The sequence below is a fragment of the Peromyscus eremicus genome, chromosome 1 (genome assembly GCF_949786415.1).
Source record: "Peromyscus eremicus chromosome 1, PerEre_H2_v1, whole genome shotgun sequence".
NCBI classification, from domain to species: Eukaryota; Metazoa; Chordata; class Mammalia; order Rodentia; family Cricetidae; genus Peromyscus; species Peromyscus eremicus.
Window position 1 is genome coordinate 189,867,757 of NC_081416.1, and position 6,500 is coordinate 189,874,256.

Here is a 6,500-nt window from a genome sequence, read left to right on the forward strand (position 1 = left end):
CTTACAATGAATATGACCACAATCTAAGCCACTGTGTGCTAAAAAATAATTACCTTAAAACCTTGCTGAGAGATGTTTGCCAGAAGTAATTGTGATCAAGAATAATTACAATCTTATTGATCCTATCTCTTAATGGGAACACTCTAAATGATGATCTGATAATTGTTCATCATGGGAGGAAGACAAGATCACACAGGGAGTGAGAAAGAAATACTGAATTATGACATGTGAAGGACTGGCAGGGAGCTATGGAAGTTCAATTTCATTCTTTTCTCCACCAAGGAAACAGATTTAGTTATTTCCTACTTGTTTTCCTCAAGAGACTAAATCATTTAAGTTACTAAAGAGAAATGATATGAGACAAATGAGTGAGGAAGAATTTCACAGATCATAAGAAAGTGGCACTAAGTCCATACTGACTGTTATTTTTTCCCTCTGTTCAATCACACTGTGACACTGTGTACCTGCCTGTGTCTGTCTCATGGTCAAAGAATAATCATATTTTGTAGTAAAAGGTGGTTTATTTATATTGTTACTGGTCATAGGAAAAAACACAAGAATAAGTAGAGAAAAAATACAGGAGGTTCTCAAAGCTCCTGGCAAATGACAGCCTCAAGAGCAGAAGGTGTGACAGGCCAACTCTACCGTGTCTGTAGCTATCAGACACACCACTGCTGCCCAAATCTGTTCACAATTACAGATGGAGACCACATCAGAGTCCTTTAAACAAACCATCAAAGACAATATTTAGTTTGAGAAAGAATGAGAAAGAACACTCAGAGACAGGGACATTTGCCTTCCTGATGACAGCCATCTGACTGGGGCATGGGGAAATCTCAAAAAAATTTGCCTTGCATTCAACTAATACAGAGGAAAACAAACATTGTTTTTCAATTGTATTTTTATTTTTTTCCTTTTAGTCTTGTTTTTCATCTAACAAGATCTCTCTGTACTGTTCATTAATCTATTAAATAACTGCAATTTCTGTTAGCATATTCCATTTTTCATTTCTTTTCATTTTTACACATTAATATGCTCTCAAATCTTTTTTTGACAAGGGTTTTATGCTCTCTCTTTTCTGTTAATATTCTTATTACCTTTATTTCTTTGTTTAGGAAATATTCTTTTTTTTAAGCATTTGGAGGTTACAGGACACATGTTCTGTTCATTGCACATGAGGGTCACCAGAATTGAACACATGATCATGATGGTGATTGATTCATGAGTAAGTTTTGCTGTTTACCTCTTTCTGTTTTTTTTTTTTTTTTTTTTTTTTTTTGGACACTCTTTAAAACATTAGAGTTAGCTCTTGAAAGATTTGGCAGAAGTCAGCAAAGAACAAATCCAGTCGTGGACTTTTTCTATAAGACCATTTTCATGATGCTTCTTCAGTCTTCTATAATTGCTTATACCTTTTCAAGTAATTGTGTCAGATCATATATTTCTAGGAATTTGTCTACTTCTGTATTTTCCACTTTTTTTACAATAGAAATTTTAAGCTGTTTCCTAATTATTCACTAGAATTTTTGGGATCTGCTAAGAAACCTGTTTTCATGGCAGTTTTTATAATCCTCATTTTTACTTTTCCTTCAGTTTTAAAAAGGCTTCTCTTAGTGCAGTAATCTGGGTTCAAAGTTGTCCCTTATCTTTTTTTATTTATTAACTTATTTATCTTGAGACAAGATCTCTCTATGTAGCCCCAGCAGCCCTCAACTTTTCTTCATAAAACAAATGTCCTTCAGCTTATAGAGGTCCACTGGTCTCTGCCCTCCCAGTGCTTGGGTTAATGCAGTGGCCTCCTTAAGTTTTAAACTATATTTTCCCATGCCATGCTGATGAGTAGATGCTAATGAGAGGCCTCATATCCTTCTGTTCTGTTTAAACTTTCAGAGTGATATCATTTTCCTTTATATCTTGTTATTTGTTACATTAGTTATGTATTTCCCAACATCTGACTACAGTATGAGGGAAAGGGTTTCTTCTCTGCCCATAACTGTTTGAACTCTAAATGCTACTTCTGCTTGAATGTCCATTTCTTCCTTTACATTTGGGAAATTCCTATCCCATCATTAAACACAATCTCTCTGATAACTTTTAACTTAGGTTTGTTCTCTTGATCAAATCCCAGAGATCTTGTGTGCTTTATGCATCTTACTTTCCACTATTGGTGTTTGAATGTGGTTTTCCATGGACTTTCCCTCCATCCTTTACACTCCTACACTGTCAAGTCTGCCTGTTGTATACTGTGTTTTCTTATATGATTCATTGAGTCTTTCAATTCCACTGTTTTATTTTGAAATTAACTTTAGCTAGTTCACTACATATTCTTGGTTTTAATACACTGGGGTGTTGTTGGTTGTTTTTATTCTTTTGGGGGCCCCATAACCCAGCTTCCAAAAAAATCACACACAAAGGCTAACTCAACTTATAAATGCCTGGCCTTAACTTGGCTTATTTCTTGCCAGCTTTTCTTAACTTTAAATCACCCTGTCTATCTTTTGCCTCTAGGCTTTTCCATTTCTATTCCTATATACCTGTCTTTGTTTCTTACTCCATGGCTTGCTGCTTAGCTGTGTGGCTGGGCCCTGGAATCCTCTTCCTTTTCTTTGCCTTTCTTTCCTCCCAGATTTCTCCCCCTATACATTCTTACTGTCTTCAAGCCCCACCTATCCTTTCTCTTTCCTTGCTAATGGCTATTAAGTTCTATATTAGACCATTGGGTGTTTTAAACAGGCAAAGAATCACAGCTTCAATGTCAAAGGCAACATAAACAAAAGTAACAGAATTTAAAATAATATTCCCCAACACTGGGGTATGGTTCATGGAGCAATTTTCATTTGTGCTTTGGTTCCTCTTTATTCTACTGACTGTATTCTTTGTGAAATGTAAGAGTTTTCTCTTTCTGTCTCTACTTTCTCAGGTATTTCCATACTACTCAGGAAGTCATTGTCTTTACATTAATACTGAAATGAATCTGTTTCTATAGTAATTTTAATTTATTGTTTTTTGTTAAGGTATTAATCATTCTAAATTGAGTTGTTCACTCAATTCACTCAAGGTAATTGGTAAGGACCTAGTTAAACACACTGCAGGTAAACACTGACTTTTATAGCATCTTCTCTTTTAAAGATTCTCTTTTCTGAAGAAGTGTTGGTTAGATTCTTTATAAGAATCCCATAGGTGCACACAATTGGGCTTTTGCTTTGTGAACTTCTACCATGCCACATTTATTTGTTTATCTGTGGTTATTGCACCTTCAAGAATTATTTTTTTAATAACTAATTTTCCTCTGGGTCTAAATATGGTATGTCTGATTTTAAGTAATATGGTAACTTTGCTACTGCCTTTCCTGCTCAAGATTGATTTGAATGTCTGGACATTTGGAGAACTACCTTATAAGTTTTTGGACTAATTTTATGTATTTCTGAGAAGCCTGACACAGGAATTTCTATAGAGATTGGATTCAACTCACTTTGATGTAGCCATGAGAACTGTATGATACTGATGCATAATGAAAAAGGGCAGTCTTTGCATATACTAGATTTGTCTGAAATTTCTGTGTTCAATGTTTCATAGCTACCATTAAGAAGTCTTTTATCTTCTTGTGTAAGCTATTTGGGTTTTTTAGGCTTTTTGAAAATATCATGAGTGGTGATGATTTGGTTTTGGTTTTGTTGTCTTTTGTGTTGTCTTCCTGTTTCTTCTTAATATTTTTTCCTTGCAGATTTTTTCTTTTCATTTTTCTTTTTTTTCCTCTTTTTTGTTTGTTTTTATTAAGAAATTTTTCATTGATTTTACATACCAACCACAGATCCCACTCCCTTCCCCCCTACCAGCCTCCAATTCCCTCCTTTGACAAGGCAAGGCTTCCCATGGCAAGTCAGCAAAGCCAGGTACATTCAGTTGAGGCACCTTCCCCTACAGCAAGGCTGTGCAAGGTGTCCCGCCATACGTAGTGGGCTCCAAAAAGCCAGCTCATGCACCATGGATGGATCCTGATCTCACTGCCAGGAGCCTCTTAAGCAGATCAAGATATAAAACTCTCAATTATGCATATTTTTCTTTTTTAAAAAATAAATTTTTATCTCTTCAGTTTGTCACTTTCCTTTTCAGGCAGGTTTTCTTTGTATTTAATTACTCATTTGATCTTTCAATTGATAACATATTCCTCATCTTAAACATACTCTGAATACAAAATAGAGGTTTGTAAATGATCATCTTGTTGACTGGAAATCAGATACTTACATTTCCACAGATTCTCCTTTGTAAAACTCTTGTTTTGATTTTTTTTTACTGTTGCACCCTGACATTGCTCCTCTACAGTTAAGGACCATCCTGCATTAGAAATCGTGGTCTTGTGTTCTGTGAAGCTATGTGACACCATGTGCTGACAAAATGTCATTTTCTGTGACTTTGTACAAGCAAGTTATTTAGAAGATGTAGTATCTTAAATGCTTATCTTCCAACAATGCCAAATGGAATAGGAAAAGAGAGGGCAAAAACAAGAAAAGAAGCAAGTGGTCTGCAGGTCCTGTAGTGGTGAGGGGTCATGTGACATATTGGCGCTCTATCTTTTTTCACTACCTCTAAGAGTAAAGGAAGCAGGTGGATGATAGACCTTCAACATGTACATGCAGATTTCTCATATTTGAGCATGATTTCTCTAGATAATCACAGGCTATTCCTGTAACAGTATCCAGCCTCAAGTCATGAGATTAACTCAGTAGATGTTTGTACATTAATGTGTAAAGGGGTGCACATAAAATAAAGGCAGCAATACCTCACAATTTAAACTTTCTTCCAGAAGTTTCCATCACTCCAGGATCATGATACTCAATAGTTACCAGAGTCAACTTAATCTCTAGGAGAAGTCATAGCCCAGCTGATTCTGACCACACAGTCTTTATTTTTAATATTTTGTATGCTGCTCTGTATGTCTGATTTTATACATGCAAGAGCAAATGCACATTTTTTGTGTGTTCCTATTTTGAACAGGTATGTGATGTTAGCTTTCTGATTTTCTAACTCTCTATATTCTTCTATGAGGCAAAGTGTTTCAAAAATCCCAACATGCATAATCAGTCTGTGTTGTTCACAGGCTAGCCAGTGATTTCAAAAAAAATCATCTTGCCTCTTGCCTCCAGTAGTAGGATTGTAGACCTCCACCATCACTCTTGGGATTTCACAGATGCTAAGGCTCTAATCACTAATCCTTATGTTTAGGTAGTAGGTACTTCATCCACAGAGCCACCTCCCAGGCCCCCTTATTCCACGTACAATTTTAACAAGAGTGTCTACTACTGAAGTGTTTGGTTTTATAAGAGGGGGCCAAAATTCTATGTTATTATACTGTAGAGGTCATGAGGTCTTTGGGCTCACAGATAAGCCTTTGGGAATCCAGGAATGCTAAACATACAGTGTTGACTCTTCAAGGAAAGAGATATATGTTAACTTCTTTTCTACAAAGAATGTTGTGACTGGATGCAATGAATAGTATGAAAACCTGTGCTATCTGTGGGGCCAGGTCACACATGAATTCCCCGGAGTATTTCGCTTATCCAAGACACTTAGTTCCTAGGCTTTCAAGCATTGTTTCTCAGTCAATAGACTCTATCCTTTTAGGAGATATCACATGCACTTTGCAATAGCCTAGGTATTATCTCTAGGACACACCTGACTCCCACAGAATTTTATGCCAATTTCAATTCCTCTCTTTAGACCTTATGCTTAGGGTTGTTTGTCAGTTAATAGAACCCACCTTTGTGGAAGAGAGCATATGTACTTTGTAAAACGTTTCAATGTTAACATGTCCTAAACCTTGTTGTACACATGGTAATAAATTAATCATCACATGAAAACCTTTCCCCAAATTTGTGCTGTGCTTAAACATGCCTAAAATAAACTGCCCAGACTCTAGAAATTTGAGTCAACCATGGATAATGAGTTGTATTGAACTGGATTTGCTTCTTGCCTCAAGTGCATCTTACTCTATAGGCCGTGGTGTTTGCAAACAGCCCCACTATATCCCTTGAGGGAAAACTTGAATTCTTGTGCACAAAACTGGATTTGTGTATCAGCATAACAATGTATAAATTTATTGAAACTGTCACTGTTAAATCTCATAAGCAACATATGAGCAATTAGGAAAATTAAAAGTACTTCAAATTTTAAATATCTGGTACAACAGAATTCATACATATGTATTCTACAACTTTAAATATAATCAGTTACATTTGGTTTATGCTGGGAAAAGTCATATGTCACCACTCATTGTTTAGTTACATGAGAAGCATCAGGCGGCACATTTGAGATTGAAGATATTATTCTTACATGTATAATCTGCATGTAGACTTTGGTTTAGTTTAGGAAATTCATTGAACAAAGAATGTCTGACTTGTTTTTAAAAACCATTTCTAAGATACAAATCAATGTTTCAACCCAAGGTATTAGAAATGAAATATAATAATGTCATGACTCCTAATAGAAAGTGGGATAGAGAA